The sequence below is a fragment of the Eublepharis macularius genome, chromosome 8, assembly GCF_028583425.1.
Source record: "Eublepharis macularius isolate TG4126 chromosome 8, MPM_Emac_v1.0, whole genome shotgun sequence".
In the NCBI taxonomy this organism is placed as follows: Eukaryota; Metazoa; Chordata; class Lepidosauria; order Squamata; family Eublepharidae; genus Eublepharis; species Eublepharis macularius.
In genome coordinates, this window is record NC_072797.1 from 17,503,343 (window position 1) to 17,527,539 (window position 24,197).

The following is a 24,197-nucleotide window of genomic DNA, read 5'->3' on the forward strand; positions in this document are numbered from 1 at the left end:
ATAAGGAGGAAGGTTATTTCCTAAAACAAGTAAGAAAGAAAAATAATAAAAAATAAAAAATAGAGTAATACTGTTTTTTTCATTTCCCCTCCCTCTCTCCCTCCTCCCTTCTTTTTCTATCTTCATTCTTTTCTTCCTGTTCATCTTTCTTCCTCTCCATTCTCAATCTTCTTTCTTCCTTACTGTTCTTGTCATCTTCCTTTCGGTTTTTGTCACCTTCCTTCCTTCCTTGTCCTCTCATCTACTTTTGTTCCATCCATTCAAATTAGAAAAAAGTTTTTCTGTGACAGTATTAACACATAGTGGGTGAAGGTGCCACTGCACTGACTATGCAGTTAGGGGGGAAAACATTCAGATAAACCCTAATTTCCAGTTGGCTTGGACTCTACCTGCCCATAACAGCCTGCAAGAAAGAGTAAGAGGAGAGACTAGAAAACCTAACATCTCCTTTCAAGACACACTTGCAGGCAAGATTGTGGTAGGAAACAGGGTGGACAGAGAATTAGGCTGCACTCTCTTCACTAGGGTTGCCAGTCTCCAGGTGGTGGCTGGAGATCTCCCCGAATTACAACTGGTCTCCAGGTGACAGAGATCAGTTCCCCTGGAAAAAATGGCTGCTTTGCAGGGTAGACTCTATGGCATTATACCATTCTGAGGCCCCTCCCCAAACCCCACCCTCTCCAGACTCCACCCCCCCCCCCAAATCTCCAAGAATTTTCCAACATAGACTTGGCAACCCTACTCTCCACAGTAAAAGAAATCATATACAACCAAACAAGATGCAAGGGACTGGTGATAAGGAAGGATCATATCATCTTTCTGTCTGGAATAGGGTTGCCAGGTCCAGGGTTGGAAATTCCTGGAGATTTTGGGGGTGGAGCCTGGAGAGGGTGGTGTTTAGTAAGCAGAGGGGCCTCGGTGGGGTATAATGCTATAGAGTTCACCCTTCAGAGCAGCCGTTTTCTCCAGGGGAACTGGTCTCTGTGGCCTGGAGATCAGATGTAATTCCAGGAGATCTCCAGCTACCACCTGGAGGCCGGCAACCCTAGTTTGGGAGTACCACTGATTCAACATATAGCATCACACTTATAATGTAAACACATTTATTCTGCCTTTTCTTCAGAAAGCTCAGCTATACGTGGCTCTCCCTTCCCCATTTCATCCTTACAACAGTTCTGTAAAGTAGTTAAACTGAAAGAGAGTGACTGTCCCAAGTTCACCCACTGAGCTTCAGGCCTGAATGGAGAGCACTGAACATTTTGTGATTGGCCCCTGTGGCAGCCATTTTATGGTTGGCCATGTCCCCTTTTCCATGAAAGCAGAGATTTTGTGATGGGGTCCAAAATTCCACTAATGACCACAGTGTTGGAACAGAGGCGATGCAGCATGCCAGGACACTGGGGGGAGCTATGTTCCCCTTTTGCTAAAACCAGACTGTAACTGTGAGATGCCTCTCTTTGTCTGAGCTAGGAGCATCTATCTGATATCTCTTCCTGTTTCTGTGCCACTGTCTCTTGCTAGTCTTGCAAGAAGCAAGCAAGTTCTGTAGAATTAGCCTGTGCAGGTGGCACACCCATACTTTCACTCACATGCAGCAAGATTAGCTGGCCTTTTCTAACGGGGAATCGTGTTACTTAGAGTAGGCTTCTGTGTCTCCTCTCTTACTACAAAAGTGCAAGAGAATGTGAATCATGCAATAAAAGTAAGCTTTATCTGTTCCACTATATTGGTTTGAAGAGTGTTTTTCACCACCTATGGTTCCATGCTGCAGTTCTACATTGACTAACAAATATCCCCAAGACACAGGGGATTCAACAAGCTAGAGGCACCCTAACAAACTACAGGATGCTAACTAGCTTGAAGCTGGTGCTGATGTATCAGAGGTAGGGATCCCATTCCTCCAGTGGGGGTGGGGGATCCTCACTTTCACCCTCCACCCACTGTCACCACTTACCTGGCTGGCGGGGCAGGAGAGTTGTAGGAACGGGCCTCCTGGGTGCACTCCCAGGGCAGTGCGATGACATCGCTCCCTGGAAGTGACATCATCATGCTGCCCTGAGAGTGTTCCCATGCTTTGTAGAAGGCCGATTCAGGCCCTAAAAGGGCTGAAACAGGTCCGTTTGGGGCCCAAATCACCCTGCTGCAAAGCGCATACACGGCCTCATGCCTGTGTGATTATGTCACTTCCCAGAAGTTATGTAATTGTGCAGAGGTGAGGAGCATCATGGGAGCAGCAAACAGGTAAGTGCCAGGTCCCTCCCTTCCCACCGGGAGGGTAAGGGGACCTGACAACCCTGGTCAGAGGTCCTTTGGACTTCTTTGTTCTATGAGTGAATGATGATATAAGGCCAAAGTGAAACTGAGACCCTTACTAGGATGGAAAAGAGTCCAGTAGCACCTTTAAGACTAACCAACTTTACTGTAGCATAAGCTTTCGAGAACCACAGCTCTCTTCATCAGATGCAGGATGGTGTACAATGTACACACAGCACATCCCTACTGTAGTGTTGTGATTTCAGCCCCATGCTTCCTTTTGCCAAGGTTGCACGCAAACATCATCTCATGTTACCACTTTAGTACAGACTTGCCCAAGGTGAAGTCTGAAAACCTTGCATTTGAAATGCAGTTTGGTATATAGGAAGGAGCTGAATTTTGAGCCATGCAGTCCATTTGCATCATATTTTAGGGGTTGTTTTTCCCCCCAGACAAACTCCCAATTATATGTGCCTATATGTATTCAGCATCAAAGTGGTAGTTTTCCCTGATTGAGATTCCTAAGTAGGTTTTAATAATAATGGTGCTACTAATTTGCAGAGATAGGAGACTAAATCTAAGTGATGTTATGGAAGGGATAATTAAATAGGGGAAAAATATAACGTTAGCTCTGATTTTTCAAGCAAGGCTGCAGGTGATTCTCTGAATATCTATTTTGCCTTCTGCAATGTGATTGCATTTGGTAAATCCCAAGGCATGTTTTCACAACATATTGTTCTTCTTTATTATATATAGACAGATACGGGGATAATCAAGTTGTGTAGCAACTTGCATTCATTTCATCTGTAATGCATTCCACATTTCTGCAGAATTGATTTAACCCTTCTTGAAATCTATCCATTAAGAGATTTGCAGCCCCCATCAAATAGTTTTGCTGAGGCTCTTTTGCTGTTTTCTTAACCTAAGTTTTGCACTAATCTTAACCAAAGCGCTGCAATTGCTTAATCATTTTGCCTGCTCTCTTCTATACCTTTTACAGTTCTGCAAAGTACTTTTTGAGATACAGTGACCCAAACTTCAAATTCTTGTGATATCATAAAGGGTTTCTCTGAAAAGATCAGTAATGGCAGACAAGCTTTCATAAAAAGGGGTCTAGCTTACCACTGCTGTGCTGATATTCCTCTATAATAGGGTTCCCAAGTGCCCGCCAGTGGTGAGCAGACTCCTGGGGATTTTCCCCCTTGTTCACCCATTGCTGGGCGACATCACTTCCATGAGCGTTTCTGCGCTTCGTTTGGGGCCGATTTGCGTCCCAAACTGGCAGAATCAGCTCCATATGAAGCGCTCGCACAGCTGGCACGACGACATCACTTACAGAAGTGACATCACCATGCAGACGGTGTGGTGACATCACTACAGAAGTGACATCATCACATTGCTGCCAGAACGAGGAGTTGAACCAGCCTGGCAGAAGGTAAGTGCCAGGTCCCAAACCTCCTGGTAAGAGGACAGAGGGACCTGGCAACCCTACTCTATAATGTGTGGTCACAATGGTCTCAGCTCATGTGGTGTGGCCTGCCTTGTGTGAATTGTGTGTGTGAATAGTGTGTGCCCTAGAACATGTTCCCAAATCTTCTCTAGTGATCAGGAGGTCTGTAGAAGGTGCACAAAGGTCCCTCGGCAGACAAATTGATCTAGAAAGTGATCTCTGTAGGTAGAAAGTGTGGGGAAATAATTTTTCTAAGAGTCAAACATATTTACGGCCACTGAAGTGATCGGCCTGCTTCCTCAAGGTAAGGGTGGAAAGAATAGCCAGTGAAAGCAACTCATTACAAAGCAAGTTGACCTATGAATTATACAAAAAGGACTAGCGCTGATGTTCTTAAGAAAACCCCTTTCGGATGCTGCACAATTTGGAGAAATAAAAATATAGCAATGAAAAAGTAGCTATAAAATGTCCTCTTGACACCATATAATTATTATTTCCAGTAATACATTTTGTCTATACAGTGATAGCTAATAATTTCATGCATTAACTCTATGCACATTTGAAATCTCTTACCATTTCAAACAACAGCAATGACTGAGTCATAGCTTTCCTTTTTCAAATAGTGCTTTATTGTTATTTTTTTCCTGGAGGAGATGTTCCAGGTGCATGCAGATTTCAGGCCATGACAGATTTCTATATCATTGGAACAGTGACTCAACTGCTTTGCCACGTAATCAAAATACATTAATGTTGCGTCTAAACCAAGTAAGGTTATCATAGGTTGTCCCAATAAAAAGGAAAACTGGTAATGAATCTATAAATCTAGCACTGCAAAAAATAACACAAGCCCTATTTTACTAACCATGAATGCTATATTGGGAATTAGTGTGGCCCAAAGTGCAGAGAATTTGAACTTTAGAAATTTAAATGTAGGCACCTTACACGGTGACTCACAATATAAGGGCAGCATTAAATATAACAGTTCTCCTAAAAGGAAAGCACAGAAGTCTAAATGCCCATTTAATACAAAGGGAATGACTCAAGTATAACAATACCACTTGCTCAGCAGGACATAACAATAGCACTGCTGGGTCAGACCAAAGGTCCGTGTAGTCCAACATCCTGTTTCCTGTGCTGGCTGCCAGGTGCCTCTGGGAAGCTCACAAGCAGAGCCAGCAGCCTTCCTGGCTGTTCCCACTGTTATTCAGAGGGATGCTGCCTCTCAATCTGGCTGTGGTGGTGATGGGGAGAGCCCTCAAGTCAGGGCTGACTTATGGCGACCCCTGGTGGGGTTTTCATGGCAAGAGGCTAACTGAGGTGGTTTGCCATTGCCTGCCTCTGCAACCCTGGTTTTTGTTGGCGGTCTCCCATTGAATTACTAACCAAGGCCGACCCTCAGGGCTCATTTTGAGGGGGAACACGCAGGAACACAGTTCCGTCAGTTCCCCAAAGAAGTCACGTCAGGTGGTCCCGCCCACCTGACTCTCAGCCATTTTGGGCCTGTTTAGGCTTGAATTGGGGCTGAAACGGCCCAGATCGGGCCTCTGACGGGTGGTGGATCACTCTCCCGCTCAGCAGCGGCCCAATCCTGACCATTTGGGGCCCCTTTTTGGCTCTTTTCAGCCCCTTTTTGCCATTTTGAGCCCAATTTCGGCCCTGAATGGCCAAGATTGGGTCCAAAACAGCCAGGATAGGTGATGTCAGGGGGTGCGGCATATGCAAATCAGTTATGCTAATGACACACTTCTGGTGATGGCAAGGGGCATGGCATACGCTAATGAGTTATGCTAATGAGTTCCTCCAGCTCTTTTTCTATGAAATGACCCCTGCCGACCCTGCTTAGCTTCTGAGATCTGATGAGATCAGGCTCAGCTGGGCTTTCCAGGTGAGGGCTAAATCTGGCTATACATGCAGTCAAATAACTGAATGGTACTCTGAGGGTTATTGAGATGAGCGGCGGACAAATTCTCGAATCTCAGACATGTCTCTGTTCCAAAAGGGCCAGTTTGCATCTTCCAATCAGTGATTGACATATCAAGCTGCCTTATCCTGAATCAGACCCTTCGTCCATCAAGGTCAGCGTTGCCCACTCAGACTGGCAGCTGCTCTCCTGGGTCTCAAGCAGAGGTTTTTCACATCACCTGCTACCCAGGGATTGAACCTGGGACCTTCTGCACGCAAAGCAGGGTGCTCGACCCCAATCCACAACCTCAATAAAGCAAAGCCATTTGCAACCAGAGCAGGTGGCGCTGAGCTAGATGAAGCAATGGTCCAATTCAGTCCACAGCATCTTAATACGTTCATGTATATATAAGAATGAGCCAAAGCACAGACTGGCCAGACATGGCCTGTATGAAAAGAAAAAGACTTCTAGAAAACAGTGAAAGAGCATAAGAACAGGACGAAGAAAATCAGGGCACAGCCAAAGCAAACGTCGGGGCTGGCAAGAAGTGAGCCATCCAGTGGATTTCACAGAAAAGCTGGATTATTCTTGGGGAAAACATGCTGATTTAGCAGTGGATCTTCAAATAAATTTTTAAAAACTGAAAGAAAATATATATTCATGTATAGCTGTCAATGTAGGCTACAGTAAACCTCTGATTACCGATGCCAGGAGGCAACATTAGAGGATGTTCTTGGCCTCTGTGCCCTCTGGTTAGCCCTCTGGAGTAACCAGTCAGCCACTGTGTGAGATGGGATGCTGAATTAGATGGACCGCTGGTCTGATCCAGCAGGGCTCTTCGCCTTTTCTTGTGCAGACGAAATTCACGCTGCCTCTTAAAGTGCTACTGGAGCCACTACATCAAGAGGGAGAACAAGAAGGAAACACTTTTGTGTTATGGGGCTAGTAACCTGATGATGGGAGGGAAGGTGGCATGGTCTAATCCGATCTCATCAGATCTCAGAAGCTAAGCAGGGTCAGTACTTGGATGGGAGACCACCAAGGAAGACTCTGCAGAGGAAGGCAGTCACAAACCGCCTCTGCTTCTCACTTGCCTTGAAAGCCCCAGCAGGGGTCGCTGTAAGTCAGTTGTGACTTGACTACACTTTACACACACACAACATGATGGATAGTCTAAGACATGAGAAGGCCTCTGCAAGAGGTATTCCTATATGTATGTGAGTGCCATCAAGTCGCAACTGATTCATGGCAGCCCCATGAAGTTCCATCTTACGGGGTTTTCAAGGCAAGAGAAGAGCAGATATGGTTTGCTAGTGCTTTCCTCTGCATAGCAACCCCAGTCTTCCTTGGTAGTCTCCCATCCAAGTAGTGATCAGGGATTCGCTTCCAAGGCTGGATGAGATCAGGCTATATATCAGGCCTTCTTACCCAGGAGGAGCTCCTATTGAGCAGTCACAGTAAAGCATTCAAAGAACTTTGAAAATTCCAAGACAGTCATAAAGGACAGAAAACCATTTTTACTCTTACATTCGGCCATCTTATTTGATCATGCAATGGTTACAGGAGCCAACACCAAACAAGATTATCGAGTCTAAAAACTTGTAAGTGGTTGTTATGAGAAGAAAATTGTGCCACTTATTAAAGGGGGCTTAGTTTTTCATTAGATCACAACAAAATATCTTTGACCAAATATTCGCCGTGGGACTGGTTTTCATGATTTATGGATACGTTGCCCTCTCTCCTCCCGTCTAGCAGCTGGGAAAGCAGCTCTGGAATGAAATGCATTATGTGACGTCCACTTAAAACCTGCAGAATAAAGACCAAATCTATGTATACGGCACTGACCCAAGGAACCTGATAAATGATGCATGGATTCTTCTATACATTAAATCACTCTCAACTCTAAGACAAAGCGTGTGGTTCAACGTGGCTAAACGTGGCCAACAAGGAGCTGATGAAGAACCGATTTTGCTCTGTGTGCATTCAGTTAAACTTTGTAAGGACCTTTATTCTTTGGCAAAACCGGAGTGGCAGCCATTTTAGAGACTTTCCTATGGCTGCAGTAGTCTAGGCAAATGGAGTGTTAAGTCTGTGGGCTGAGCAATTCAAAACCAAGGTAGTGTTGGTTGCAAATCAACCTTGCTGGAGCTCTGTGTCTGGTCAGTGCCTAGATGGGAGACCTCCTGGGATCCTAGGTAAGCTGCTTTGAATTGCATGGTAGAAGAAAGGCATACTTCCATATGACAGTGAGTCACATTCACAAAACATACGTGACATGCACAGGGCTAATATGAACTAATTGTGGTGATCTTAATGATCCAGGTGGAGAGAGCCCTCAAGTCAGAGGGCCAAGCTACACATGACAAATGACACTTGAATGGCATGTGTATTTCTCCCTGTTCACTTGCCCTCCACTCAATCCACTTGCCGTTCAAGTGTCATTCGTCATGTGTAGCTTGGCCCAGAGTTGACTTATGGCAACCCCTAGTGGGGGTTATCATAGCAGGAGACTAACAGAGGAGGCCTGCATCTGCAATCCTCATCTTCGTTGGAGGTCTCCCATCCAATTGCCAACCAAGGCCGACCCTGCTTAGCTTCTGAGATCTGATGAGATCAGGCTCATCTGGGCTATCCAGGTCAGGGGCCTTAAAGATCCTAAAGACCCTGAAATCCTAGTGTATGTGTAGGTGCGATAATAAAATCATACAACCTGCCCTGAATAACACATTTCCTGGATGATGGTGGAAGAAGATCTATATGAGTGGATCAGCAGAAGAGCATGCTAACAAGTTGTCCAAGACCTTAACTATACTTTGTGTACTTGTACGTGCACGCACACACACACACACACACACACACACACTCAACTTGCATGATTTTCACTGCTGCAGCGCACACACCACTTGTTGGGTTGTCTTACTTGTACTGAAAGTGTATGCATAGTATGTAAATGAGAGTGATTATTATGGACTATTGGAATGTGTCTTAATCTGGATTGGGTTGTGTTAAGTAATTCTGAAGTTGACTGGAAGTCTAGGAAGTTAGGGATGACGTAGGGAAAGAAGGAGGTGCACGATGGATGGATGGGAATGGAGAACTGCAGAAGGGGAGACAGGGATATGGGTACCAGGAGATTAAAGAGGGGCAGGTTTCTACAAAAAGATACTTATCTGTAAGGGTCACAATTTGAAGAACACCGTTTCTTGGGCAGGATACCATAAACGGTATCGTGGGCGATTAAGGGAAATAAACTTCTTGTGTTCTGCTTGCCCTTTCCAGGTTAGGTACACAATTAAAACCAGGGTAATATAACTACAAAAAATGCCTAGAACAAGCTAAAATAAACTCTAAAACTAATCTGGGTAAATGAAGAAACATTCTATTTCAGCTATAGCATTGGATAGAATTGAGACAAATAATAACAACATTTGATTTATATACTGCCCTTCAGGACAACTTAATGCTCACCGAGAGTGGTTTTAAAAAGTGTGCTGTTATTATCTCCACAACAATCAGCCTGTGAGGTGGGTGGGGGTGAGAGAGCTCTGAGAGAGCTGTGACTGACCCAAGGTCACCCAGCTGGCTTCAAGCGGAGGAGTGGGGAATCAAACCTGGTTCTCCAGATTAGAGTCCTGCGCTCTTAACCACTACACCAAACTGGCTGTTTTTTGCAGTGGAAGAGACTGTGGTCAGTGCACCTCTGGGTGCTGCCACCACCTGTAGCTAAGAGCCAGAGGAGAAACCCCTCCTCAGCTATTTGGTACCTCTATTCTCTTTCAAAACAGTGCAACAAAGCATGTTTGGCTTATAAAGCTTCCTGAATCCTTTCAAGATTACTCCCTCTAAGAAGAGTTTGGCCAGCATTTGGGTTGACCTGGCAACTCGGGATGCTGCAAACGTGATGGTGTGAGCCAATCATGTTGTCTTTCTAGTTCACACTGAACAATTCTAACAGCAGCCAAACATCTTTGCATTGCGCAGTAAACAGTGGGACAAAGGAAATGTATGTGTACACTGAGGGCAACCATTGCTTCTCTCAGCTTTCTTAAAAATCATCACCTCTCCGAAGCCATAACGGATACAGGACCACATAGCATAGAAAGAAAGAGCAGTACACACCAATAGCAAACCCTGGCTTGGCTGCTACAGAGTTTGCCCTTTCTAGTTTTACCATTTAACTCTCTGGAAAGTTAATTATGAGCAATTTAATTAAGATCCCTTGCTCATTAATGTGCTAGTCACTTAGCAAGTTTGGGTTAGCGCAGCATGCTGCAAAGATGTTATTCTTTCAGTTATCTTCCCATTAACTCATCTTGCATCAGTACTGTGATTGTGTACCATTGCCTGCCCCAGGTAGCTAAACCATTTGAAATATCATTAAGTGGGAGGTTCCAAAGATTACTCTGTTTGGGGCTTGCCACCTGCTTTGCTCAACATAGGGTAGCATCGTTGTGCACTTTGACTTATGGCAGGAGGGAAACAGTATCCCAACCTTGGATCTTTCCATGGAATTAACTGACAGAAATCAAGCAATAAATCAAGCAATTCCTAGCTGGAAGAGTTGTAAGACTGCCAACACAAAACACAATTCAGTCAAAGTTAAGTCTTTTTGAAGAGAGCCAGGTTGCTGTAGTGGTTAAGAGGGTGGGACTCTAATCTGGAGAACTGGATTTGATTCCCCACTTCTCCGCTTGAAGCCAGCTGGGTGACCTTGGGTCGTTCACAGCTGTCATATATGCCTCCTGCATATCTGCCATGAATGCATATTGGCTCTGCCTCTGAGAGTATGGGAAGTTCTTTGTTGCTGTAACGCCAGTAGGTTATCTTGCAAATGTTTCCTTTCTCTTTCTCGCTCCGCTGAGCCAGTGTCCTTGACTGCCAGCTGAAACTGGCTCATAATGTATTCTTCTTGAGAACCAAAGATAAGTTCATCTTTCTCACTGGCTACTCTAAAACAATGTCTCACCTCAACCCCCCCCCCCCCTGTTAATGGTCCTCTTTCCCACAGGCGGGAATATTCCCTATAACCAACATTTCTTGCCCCACATACGTCACCTCTGCCAATTCCACTGTCTAAGCACCTTGTACTGAATGGATCTCTAATACAGTTACTTCAACTGGAACACCTGTGTGTTAACTGCAGAGAACTTGGGGATCTAACTGCCAGGGACTGACAACAGCTCTCTCAGAGCTCTCTCAGCCCCACTCACCTCGCAGGGTGATTGTTGGGGGGGACAATAATAACATACTTTGTAAACTGCTCTGAGTGGGCGTTAAGTTGTCCTGAAGGACAGTATATAAATTGAATGTTGTTGTTGTTGTTGTTGTTGTTGTTAATCCCACTGATTGCCATGACTGATTGTGTGAATCTAATTTCAGACCCACCCCCTTATCCCTGTTTCTTAATTAGTGTGGTTACTGTTGCCTTCTGCCCACATAGTTCCTCTAACATGCCACATAAGCCATGCAGGTCACTTGGGAGATACATCAAACACACTGAACGCAAAGCACACTTTTAAACGAAGCCTGGATGCAGCTATATGCTGATCTAGCATGCCACAACAAATTAGCTAATTTAACCATGTCAATTGCTCATTGTGAATGTTTTGCTTGAATATACCGTCTTGTGATGAGAGTGAGCATTTGCTACACTAAGATGAACTCTTGCGTTTACATGGACCTAGGATTACCAAACTCAAAGTAGGGTCTGGGTGTCTCCTGGAATTAGAACTGATCTCTAAACTACAGAGATCAATTCCTCTAGAGGAAATGGAAGCTTCAGAGGGCTGACTCTGAGAGCAGAACCACAAGTGACAAAAGGCACAGGTTGGACTCTTGTCAGCTTCCCTCAAGTTTTGATGGGAAATGTAGGCAGCTTGGCGGAATGTTGAAAAAGTGACAGTTGAAAAGTCTGTTGGACAGCAGTCGGAGAGCCAAGCTGCGAGGCCAGGATGCCTACATTTCCCATCAAAACTTGAGGGAAGCTGACAAGTGTCCAATCTGTGCCTTTTGTCACTTGTGGTTCTGCTCTGAGGCATTGCATCCCCATTGAACTCCCTCCCTTCACCAAATTCCACCTTCCCCAGGCACTTCCCCTAAATCTCCAGGAATTTTCCAAGCCAAATGGGATGGGAGCATGTGGAGGCAGAAGGGTGTAGCTTGAATCTGCCACCATCCATGCCAGGTCCCCTTACCCTCATTGCAGGAGGAGGGGGGACCTGGTGCTCACCTATGGACTCTTCTTGCATGCACATGAAACGTGTGCACTCCCGGCACAGTGTGACAATGTCACTCCCAGGAGTGACATCATCGTGCAGGGCCCGGAGCACTCCTGTGCTTTCCATTTGTCTGATTCAGCCTGTTTGGGGGCCGACTTGGCCCAGCATGAAGTTCAGGAGTGCTCACAGGCCCTACACGATGATGTCACTGATGGGAGTGACATCATCTTGCAGAGCCAGGAGAGTACCCCAGGAGGCCCATTCCCCTGACCTTCCTCCCTGCTGACCAGGTGAGAACTAAACTACACGAGATGCCTGATATGTGTCGCATTCCTGCAAGTTTACCTGGGAAGTGTAGTCAGGCCCTCACCCGCGAGTTCCTGGAGGAAAATCTGAGTGGATTTATGCTTCCCCTCTCAGTGAGAATGGACGGTTGAATCTAGCAGCGGTGGTAGCAGCAGTCTCAACAGCTCCTTCTGCCGCTGCTAACCCCTTCAGCTTTGGGCTCTGCTCTCTTTGGTCTCCATTTGCTGACTCTTTCCCTCCCATCCTTCCGGCCCTGCTGCTGTTGCTACTCTGACATGCCCCCCTACCTCCAAGCTCCTCGAGGAAAACCCAAGCAGAGTGGATTTTTGCAAGAGACACTTGCAAAAAGCTGCTCTGCTTGGGTTTTCCTTGAGGAGCTTGTGTGTGGGGTGGGGGGTCTGACTACACTTCCCAGGTAAACTTGCAGGAACCCAACAAATGTCGGGTGCCTCGTGTAGTTTAGCTCTGAGTGGTGGCAGGAAGAAGAGGCTCAGAGCAGGGAATTCCCTGCCCCTAATGAGGGACCAGCAACCCTATCCCTGAGGCAGTTTCTGGTAAGCTGAATCCCCCTAGAGGCCACAGAGAGGAGGGGGAGAGAGTGGCTTCTACTTCAGTTCTCCTCTACCTTTGTGCTTCTATTCTTTCTCTCAGCCTGCAGGAGAGTCAGTCAGCTACCACCTCCCTGGTCTCATCTCCATGGCAACTGCTGAGAGCCATCTGGCCCTTCCAGGCCTCCATGCTGACTGCCTTGAGTAGAGCGTCGGTCCAAGCCTCCAATCCAGGCCTTCCTCTCTTTGGTTATGTTCTGCCTCTGGAGATGACTCTCACCATTTAGCTAAGCTGCAGTGACTATGCTGGAGGAGGACCAGCTCAGAACAGAGCAACGGTGAAAGTCATGGAAACACACCAGTTATATGTGTAAATGGGGTCAAAGACAATTTATTGGAACACACTGGGTGTGTATTTTTCACCTATGATGACTTCTTTTGGTTGTCTAGGTTGAGCATAGAAGTATTAAAGAGTAAACTGAGAATCCCACCATCTCCCTAGATATTAGTTTAGTGTGCCACTTCCTCCCCCACCCCCAGGAACATCACCACTGGCTGATTTTACCATGTCAGTTATATTTGGTGAGCATTTTGTTATAAGATGTGCTCACACAATGATTCCTGGCATTTGTTAAGGCTCATGTTATGTCTTTGTATTTATGTACCCTATGGCATTGTTTATGGATATGCCCTTGACATTGACTGTACTAACCTCTCATTGTGTAATCTGCCTTGAGTCTCAGTGAGAAAGGTGGACTATAAATGATACAAATAAATAAATACATAAATAATGTTACATCTAAGTGCACTCTTGTTTTTTAGTGCATTTTGCTGATAAGGCAGATGTATGTTGCCACCAGGGAGACTGTTCACATGAAATAATCCTTATGTGAAACTAACCTTATAAAATTGTTGCTGTTGTAATTTGTTATCTGCTTTGCTCCCCAGAAGGAACTTCCCTTTATTTTGAGAAGATATACCTTGTTCCTTTTTTAAAAAAAAAAGAAAAATGAAAGCTGAGAATTCATAAGGACTAGTAGATGATGGCAATACATTGTTACAGGGTTTTTTTTCAGCTAGAACACAGTGGAACGGAGTTCCGGAACCTCTTGAAAATGGTCACATGGCTGGTGTCCCCGCCCCCTGATCTCCAGACAGAGGGGAGTTTAGATTGCCCTCCATGCCACTGGAGCGGCACCGAGGGCAATCTAAACTCCCTTCTGTCTGGAGATCAGGGGGCGGGGACACCAGCCATGTGACCATTTTCGCAGAGGGTGATTTAAACTTTTAAAAGCTCCCCCCTTGTTCCAGCTGACCCAAAGTGACATCATTGGTCCTGGGAGCATACACGCACTTTGCACGCACACACATGGTACCAGGGGCACCACCTCCCGCCAAGAGTTGCCCCCTGTGCTGGCAACCTACTGAGTTCCACCACCTCTTTTCCCAGAAAAAAAAGCCCTGCATTGTTATATAATGGTATAAAACTATAGGCATCTAGCAACTACTGGGTTTTTTAAAAAAAGACCTTTGGTGGCACTTCAAGGAAAATGATGTTTGCAAGACAAAAGCCCCTCACTTTCCCGAAGGCATGGAATCGGCTTGTCTGGGCTCTTTTGTACCTCTCGTGTTTGGTCAGTGTGGTACCATACTTTTTTGTCTGCACCATGTCAAAATATGTCAGGATGGATTTCGTCACCAATGTCGTCATCGGTGACATCACAGCACCAGCCCTTTCCTTTTTCCTTTTCTTTTTTTACACATGCAGTGAATCGATGCTTAAATGGAATGCTGGATCAATCTATTTCTGGATTTCTCTCTCTCAACACATTAGTGCATCGATCCTATGCTGAATTAAAACAAAAATTAAAATGAGTGGAAAGGGAAAAGGAAAGGGGAGAGAGGGGAGAAATAGAAAGGAGGGGGAGGGAGTGGCTAGATAGACAACAGTGGCCAATCACAATGAAGTGGGCTGGCAGAGGGTGAGAGGGGGACAGAAGAGGGTGGAATGCTAAAAGATGTATTGTGGAGCTCCCAGAGGTCTCTGTACAGTTTATTTTAGTTTATTTCCCTCTCTCCCTTCCCTTCTTTCCTTCTTTCCATGTCTTTCATATTTTCAATAACAATGTCGGGGTTGCCAGGTCTGACTCAGAAAATACCTGGGGACTTTGGGGGTGAAGCCTAACAAGGATGTGATATCACTTTTGTCAAAGGTCAGGTAATGGCTCTTCCCAAGTTCCACCCCTTCCGATTATGTCACTGCCAGCATACTGCACCAAAACCCCATCCCTTCCTGTGATGCCACTTTCAAGACACTCCCCCAAACTCGCCTCTTCCTCTGAAGTCACTTCAATGCATCACGTCTTGCAGCTCTCAAACATTTGACGTTTATTCTATGTGGCTCCTACATTAAGCAATTTTGGCCACCCCTGGTATATGTGCTCCCAGGAAAGCTGCGGTAAAGCCGCATAGTAGCTGGCATGACTAATCATGGCAGCAAATCAGGTGCAGACGATCATGAAAAAATGCTGCAGTATAGGAATGAAACAAGTGAACTTGGCCTGTGCAGAAGGGGTTAGCATAGTGGTTAAGTGGTTGCGCTGCGAATCAGCACTCTACTGGTTCGAATCCCATGACTGCCACGAGCTTAGTAGGTGGCCTTGGGTAAGCCACACCTCTCAGCCCCAGCTCCCCAGTTGCATTGTGGGGATAATAATAACACTAACTTGTTCACCGCTCTGGGTGAGGCACTAATCTGTCTAGAAGAGCGGTATGTAAGCACAGTTGTTGTTGTTGTTGTTGTTGTTGTTGTTAAAGAAAATGGTGCAGATGTGAGTGGGATCTTCAAAAATGCATACCTTTTGGTCCACATGGCATGCAAACACGTTTTGACTGCTATCATATCAAACCAGTTTTGGGAAACAGCACAGTTGAGTATGAGAAATTCTGCTAAATGGATGAATGGATGAAGATGTTGTCTGGATGTTAAAAAAACCAACAAAACAAAAACTTAATAAACCCACCATTTTGCAGAAGCAACCAGACTTTGAAACTTCTGTGTTTCTTTTGTGTCTCAGGTATATCTCTGTTTGCTAAATCAGGAAGAAGGGGGCTGAAACAGGGCGGCAAAAGATAAAAGGACACATTATTAAATATAGAGCTCTGAGTCTTATACTATCAGCACTTAGAGACACTTTCTAAAATTATGCTGAGTGAGGGGAAAATGGCACAAAGACAGAATGATGCTTTGCTTTTGATATTGTGGTAAGCACTAATAATAACTATGGCATTTGCTTATGCAGAATATCATAATGAAAAATTTATTTCTCTGGTGTATGGGCGTCATTGGAATTAAAATAGCTCTCGCAGGAGAAAAAAATAAAAATGAGCAAGCATATTTTTTGACTGGAAGAAAAGGTTGTGGTAGAAAACATACTCATTTTGGTAGACTAAAATTAATTTGAAGTTGGGATAAGGATGGAACATGTATTTCAACAGGTCAAAAAATGTGAAACTCAAAAGTGAGAGTCTCTGGTCCAGGTATCTTCAAGCTTTTGAGCCAGTGGATATTTTTGGAATTTTAAGACAGTGTAGTGGGTTCTATGACTAAATGGCAGCCATGGGGAGGGGCCAATTACATTGAGCTGGGAGGTATCAAACCAAGCATCTTTCTAGGATAGGAAATTCAATGCAGACCCAAAGTTCAGGCCCCCTCAGGTCTTCTGAAGCACTTTCTCCTCCAATGAGGTGGAGGCGAGCCAGAACTGGGTGCTACATTGGAGACCACTGCTCTAGTTTATGGAGGATCTGTGGTTCCATAGCAGAGTAGCTGCTTCATACGCGAAGATCCCACATCCAACCTCGAGTATCTCTGATAGGACGTGTTATGAAAGAGGTTTCTCTGCCAGACATCCACTGTTAAAACAGAAAATATTGAGCTGGATGAACCAGAGATCTGACTCAATATGAGGCAGATTCATAAGATAATAAATTAAGTGTCCACAGACCACCCCACTCATTCATCTATAGTGATGGTGGTTGGAATGCTAGAGAACCAACGGTCCTGGATCAGGTCAAGGCTCCATCTTGTCCCGCATCCTTTTTCCATTGGCCTAGCAGATGTTTCCAGCAAGTCTACATGAAGTTACCACTATTGTCTCTCTGATGTTTCATTCAGCTACCAGGGTTAACATCTATTGATTAAATTTCCCTCAATGAATTTGTCCGATCATTTGGTGAGACCAGAAGACAAACTGGATCCAAGAGCAATCCAAAACGATGAACCCGAATATTTGGTACAGGTGTGACTCCCACCTAAGATAGGCATTTCCATCATTTCGCCATTTATAGGACTGCCCATTGCGAGCAACTCCATCTTGTCTGGACTGAGTTTCAGTTTGGGCACTCTTATCCAGTCCAGTACTTAATTCAAACAGTTATGTAGAACTGCAGTTGCCTTACCTTCTTTTGACAAAATAGAGTCAAATGCTACGTTCATAGTGATAACAGCCCTCTTAAAAAAAACTCTGTTAATATAGACGTTAAAGTACGCAGGAAGAGCATCAACTACGAGAGGGCTTTGCACCTGAGCTTTCATCCAGACAAAGAGCAATCCTACCGCCCAACCACCTTCTGGTCCATCCAAGCAAATCAGAAATGGAAACACCATAATGCAGTGCATCCAGTTTTCATACCCTTCCATTGATTCAGTAAGATACCCTGGTCAATAAAGCCACTGAGATATCTAGAAGAACCAACAGGACCTCAGAAGCACAAAATCACAGAATCACAGAGTTGGAAGGGGCCATACAGACCTTCCAAGTACAGGGGTGAAATGTTATTATGTTAAATTCAAATCTAATCCAAAAAAAATAGACAATTCTTTAGTTATGCTAAGCTAATTACAGGTGTTAGCTAGATCAGCATATCTAATGAATGGTGGTCTCTGTATTTTATGTGATTAGATTGGAATTGTACAAAATCATATTTTTCCTTGTACCCTGAGTGCTTCACGCATTGACCCTGCAGTTTGTTTTCTGCATACCCCCTTCCTGAAATGACAAGAGTGAGTATCCACTGACCATACCTGAAGAACTGGGCTCTAGCCACAAAACCTTATGCTGGGATAAAGCTTTGCTCCTCTTTAAAGTACAATAGGTCTTTTTGTTTATTCATATCTCTTTGGTTAGCCAAAAGACTGGAGCCGCAGCCATTCTCTAATCTTGACTAGAGATGGGCATGAACCTAAATACGACCCCAAAACCCCCACAAACCAGGCCAGTTCGGGTTCACGAACCAGGGTTTGTGGAAGCTCCTTTCCATGCTGGTTCGTTGGGTCGTATTTACAGGGGCAGTTTAAATGTCCATTTCCCCAGGCAAATGAAATGGATCCCCCCTGCCTCCTGCCAGCGGATAGTTTAAAGGGACCTGGTGCTTGCAAGGCAAGAAAGGGCCCTTTAAACTGTTAAAGGCCCCTTCCCCTGCTGCTGTTAAGGCCAGAAAGGGGCATTTAAACCCCACGAACCATGAACTACGAACTGGTTCGTAACTGGTCTAGTTCCATGGTTCCTGGTTCATTTTTTTTTTGTTCCGTGCCCATGTTTAATCTTGACTACATCATGGAGAACATTATTGAATATGTCCTGAGCAATAAGGATATTTTTATAATGTTCTCTCTTCCTCCCACATCCTTTTATTAATCTCTTTATTACCCTCTCCCCTTCATACATTTTTGAATTGGGTTCTTAGGTCAAGGCTAATGGAGGCAATTACTAAGGGCTTCTGACTTTAAAGACAAAGTGAAACCAAGCAGAATGTAATGTTGTTGATCTATTTTCAATCTCTTTTCCACAGATCCCACTTTAAAAAAAAAAAAGCTTCATTATTAGAAGTTGAGTTCACAGGATTCAAGCACAGCAAAAGTAAACAGGCCAAGAATTTGGAAACTCATTCATCTTAATCCAACCAAAGGGTGGTAATCCAATTTATTGGACTTGAATACTTCGAATTTTGTCAGCTAAATTAACATTGCGAGATGCTAAAAAATACAGCCTCCCATCTGAAGGCCAGCAAGGTATATATACCAGTAAAAATCACTCAGTGCTTAATCCTTCACAATGAGTTTTTCATTCTTTCTTTTTAAAAACCTGTTTTAGTGCTTTTGATGTAACAGTAATAGAATCAGGTTGTGTCAAGAGAAGAAAGGATCATTTTTTGTATATTTGATCACCTTGGGAGCCACTTTGGTATAGTAGTTAAGAAGAGCAGCAGGACACTAATCTGGAGAACCCGGTTTAGGGCTGCCAACCCCTCGCCTGGGGTGGGGGATCCCGTTCCCACCTCCTCCCCCCAACCCCACTTACCTGGCCAGTGGGTGGGCACGCCCCCAGGCTAAATCAGGCCTATGTGGGGGGGGCAATTCAGCCATTTGTTGAGCGCAGGAGAGCACACCGGGCCGCCCTTTGACCCAGCGTGCACTCCAGGGTAAAAGGAAGTGACATCATCATGCATGCCAGGAGACACCAAAGGGAACGGAGGGTGAGTACCAGGTCTCCAGTCCCCCACCGGGGGACTCAAGGGATCTGGCAACCCTAACCGGGTTTGATTCCCCACTCCTCCACTTACAGCCTGCTGGGTGATCTTTGGGTAGTCACAGCTCTCTCAGAGCTCTCTCAGCCCCACCCACCTCACAGGGTGATTGTTGTTGTGGGGGCAATAATAACACACTTTGAAAACCACCCTGAGTGGGTATTAAGTTTTCCTGAACGTTGGTATATAAATTGAATGTTGTTGTTATTGTTGCTAGTAATCATTGATGAATACTTTAAAGTCTGAAATTTACAGCTGGGTTGAGAGATGCATCTATGGTACTGGGAAGGGAAGCTCCATTGTGTTTGGAACAGAGTACTCAGTTTAATATTCAGAACTCTATTCCATGTTTTACTATTTGAGAGTACTAGTATTTGGAGTAGTTCCACAACAGGTTTTACTTATGGCTAGATTTTTCCAAGTTTACTCCCGAGCTCTAATTCCACTCTCACTCTATGAAGCGGTGGGAGAAAAATTTTGTGAGAAGTCATCATGACTTCATTTCCATGTGTACTCAGAAGTACCCAGAAGCCTTTTGTACAGCCCCCACCACCCAAATGCTCCTGCCCCACCAACACTCCCAGCTGGCACCCTTGCTTATGGCTCTGAATAGGCAGGATCTAGGCAAAAAGTTATGAAGGACTCTGGTAAGCCTCATTCTCCTTTCTCTGTTTCATACTGTGTCATACTATATAAAATTACGCTTTACTTAAAAAGACCCTCAGTATATTACTGAAGGAGTACAGCATCTTACATTCACCTCTTCCCTCTTCATTATATATACAAGTACACGAGAAGATGCCCTAACCTGGATGGGCAAGGTGAGCCAGATCTCATCCGATCTCAGAAGCTAAGCCGGGTTGGCCTTGGTTAGTAATTGGATGGGAGTTCTCTGGCGAAGACCATGGTTGCAGAGGCAGGAAATGGCAAACCACTTCTGTTAGTCTCTTGTGATGAAAACCTCACCAGGGGTCGCCATAAATCAACTACGACTTGAGGGCACTCTCCACCACCACATGAGAAGATATAAGAATAAAGTTGTAAATTCCCCATGCTCTTTCCTCTCAGACCCTAGAGGAGTTTCTCCTGGAACTTCCTTACTGTGTGCTCAAAACAATATTTTAATACTGCTGAAACCATTTTGTGTGTATGGCTTCAGTTTTAGAAGCCCATGCATGTCATAGGAAGAGTAGCTGTGGAGTTCTGCTTAATTTAATGGGACATACTCCCTAGAAAATGTTTCTGTTCTAGGACTATTTTCCAGGCTTTGTTCTGTTCTCACAGATGTCATATGAACAAGATCAGGCCCTTAGGGCTGCTAACCTCAACATAGAGCCTGGAGATCTCCCAGAATTACAACTGATCTCCACTTCCCCTGGAGAAAATGGCTGCTTTGGAGGGCGGAGTCTGTGGCATATCCTACTGACTGGAGGGCGGAGTCTGTGGCATATCCTACTGACTGGAGGGCGGAGTCTGTGGCATACTCTCTTCCCCAAACCTTGCACTCCCCAGGTTCCACCCCCAAATCTTCGGGAATGCCCCAACTCTGAGTTGGCAACCCTACGTTACACTCTGTATTCAGTAATCTAAAATAAGTACCAGCCTCTGGTTCTGTGTTCACAATAAATACAGTAGATTACAACTAGAACTAAAAAAGGTGAGGGGGAATTATCCACTTCGTAAGTACATGATAATCACTCTGGTTTTGTGAGCAGGAAATGGGCAGTAGAGACTAGAGAGCAATAAAGAGAACCAAATCCACGGTAAGTAAGATTGAGTATGAATTCAGTGGGAGGTGTTAAAGTAAGAAAGAGTCTGACAGTGCAATCCCAAGTATAAATCTAAGCAATGGGCTTAGACTGGAGTAACTCTTCTTAGGATTGCGCTGTGAATCTCTGTTTAAACAGGAATACATTCCATTAGTTCAGTTCATAATTTCCTTTTAAGGTTGCTGACTGTAGTATGGAAAATTTGGGATTTGGGGATTTGGATAACCTCCCCTTTAACACAATCAAGCTAAAGATGTGAGTAACCATTTGAATAGCTTTAGCCAATGCTAATACTGACTGGACAGTTCTGTGGTAAAACAGTGTCAGCCAGTTCCCAAAGAGGTGTGACATCACTTCCACATTTTCCCAGAAGTGACATCACACCATCAGATGATGGCCACTTAAAATTTTTATTTCTTTCCTCCCACGGCTCAGAGCAGTGGTGGAAAATGCCAGGGGAGGGCAAAAGATTCCCTGCCCTCACCGGAGGGTTAAATCCCTACTCCCCCACCCAAAAAATCTTCTCCCCGGTGACCACCTTAAATTGCTTCATTACAGAGCAGCCCAGGCAGTCCAGTCTATTTTCCTCACACTTTTAAATCTCTTTCATCCTTCACACTTCCTTGTCTAACCTCCTCCAGCTCTCTCCTTTAACTGGTGTAGAGAGAATGGAAAAGTAGCTAGAGAACAGTCATGCCATACACACCTCACGCTGCCTGCCACAGAAGTACCACCTCCCAATTTACTCGAGTCTCAGTCTACAGCAGTTCATACAAACTACAGTCACAGTGCTGGGAGAACTTAGCAAGATACAGTGAAGTCAGTCTTTGGAAAGAAACAGCCTAAGAAGCCCCAAACGCCACAGCAGAAGAGGAGTTAGGTAAACAAACACATGAGTATTAAAATGTAAGCTCTGCTAGTGAGTGAAGTACAGGGTAATAAGCACAGTAGGGTCCCTAAAGGTACTTTAGAGTCCTACTGTTTTTATTATCTCGTATCAGTAAGGAAATATATGCCTGACTACATTTATGGGGCTATTTAGAACTTTAAAATAGGCTCTTTTTCTCAGAAAGAGGTCATTAAAATACTCACCCTCCAAGGTCTTTCTCTTGATTAGCATACCGTAGTTTCACCCATGACACCCTTTATCAAAGATGCACTCCCTCGTGGTACTCTGTAGGCAAAGGGTAAACGTTCAAGGAAGCATTTGAAGTTGTATGGGGTGTGTTCTATGACAGTCAGCGACTTCAGCCGACAGCCACAGTCCCAAACAGGTCAGTGGATTCCCTTTGAGGAAGATTCCAATCTCACAATAACCCCATCGGCCCAAATATTTCATTCTCAGGTCTACATACAGCTCAACTCTCTAAGGCATGTTGATGTTTATCTTTACAAACAGGGAGTTGTTTATTATTATTAATTTATGCAGAATCACAATACACAGGGCATTTAAAAAAGTAATTGCAAAGCAAAAAAGACTGGGAGGAGATTTATTTTTCTTTATTTACTGTATTTCTAAACCACTCTTCAATTTAGCAAATTTCCCACAATAGTTTCTAAAGCAAATTAAAACCAGTAATAATTAACAGATCTTAAAATATAAAAATAACTAAGCCAGACGTACATAAAAACTATGGGCTGTATCTTACCAGATTTTGCATTGATGAAGGAGGAAGGAGGGGCCCCTTTTTGACCACCAGAAAGGCTGTGCCAGGTATCATGGGACTTGTGTAGACAAAACCCATACAGGATGATAGCTGCAGCGAGGAGGCAAAAATGAAGGCATCAAGCAAAAAACCTTGTTGTATAACCCAATTTTAAATAACCCGTTTTAAATCCAAACAACCATTTATCTTGTGCAAATCCACAAGCATGAGGAACAAACCAAGGCTGTAATGAATTCTAGCTGAAATTATTTAAGGTGTTTCTAGTTGGCTCCAGTGTGTAGTGGTCCTATACAAACACTTTTAGAAACAGAGAAACATAGAAAACTAGAGCTGGAAGGGACACACCAGTGTCATCTAGTCCACCCCCACGCACAATTCAGGAAATTCACAGTTACCTCCTCTCCTCACCGCATTTTTGCCGACCCATGCAGAATGGGTCTGAATTTGTGCTATGAAGGTCACAATCATAAGCATGCTCATTTGATTGAGTAGCACCATGTTTGGGGACTACATTCCCCATTATGCAGTGCAACTGCAAGAATAAACATGTATACACAGGGCGCACTATAAAAAGTAGGGTTACCTACTCTAACTCATGACATTCTTGGAGATTTGGGAGCAATGTCTGAGAAGGGTGGAGTTTGGAGAGCTCAGCAGGAATGTGATACCAAGGAGTCCACACCCCAAAGCTTCCATTTCATCCAGAGGAACTTATTTTTGTAATCTGGAAATCAGTTGTGTGTTTGGAGGTGCACCAGGCCCCACCTGTAGGTTGTGAAACCTAATTAGAAGGAGGGACCTCTATATCATGGATGAGGCCATCTAGGGCAGTGCGACGGCACCAGTTGATATACTGAGTACTTAACTTACAGATGTTATAGCCAGATTGGATATGAGTTGTTTTGTGGAAACATTTCATCACCATCTTCGGGGCATCCATAACATGTGCTTTCAGGAATGACTGAGTCGTCTGCCCAAGTCCACTGTGTGCACTCTGGCAACCAGTTATTGAAATAATGGAAGGCCATAGCTTTTTGTGCACACTAGATGGCAGCATGGTATATTTTCAGAGTACTTGGAGTCTATTTTTCTCTACAGCAGCCCTCCAAAAGATACCTAAGGAAGTTCGCTTGGTAATGCACATCTGTTATTGTCTACTTCCATATTATTCCTCAAGAATGCTTTATGGCAGAGATATACATCTCTTCCAGTGTTTATTGTGGTATAGCTATGGGTGGTTCAGATCTTGCCAGGAAATTTAATTTTTTAGACATTAGTAATCTTTCCCAGTGTGGGTTCCCATTGGATTAGGCAGCATGGCAGAGAATCAGAGTTTTGCCTCCGTGGGGCTACTGGAAAGCTCGGCCCAAATGGCTTTTAATTAGTGTGCAAAATAGATTATAAAATTGTGTTGGGGGGGACCACCCCCCCGGCAGGGAGGTTAAATATCAAAATTATTTTGTAATCCAAAACACTTTGCTTAAAACTTGTATCC

At 44.4% G+C, this 24,197-nt stretch overlaps 1 long non-coding RNA gene across 1 annotated transcript in view; it reads right to left on the reverse strand.

The window, feature by feature from the left end:
* Positions 1-22,194, reverse strand: part of LOC129335199 (uncharacterized) — a 35,758-nt gene extending 13,564 nt beyond the window's left edge. Inside the window, exon 1 of the long non-coding RNA XR_008597572.1 lies at positions 22,128-22,194. This is a non-coding gene — a long non-coding RNA (uncharacterized LOC129335199). The remainder of the gene's footprint in view (positions 1-22,127) is intronic.
* Between the last annotated feature and the right edge of the window lie 2,003 nt (positions 22,195-24,197).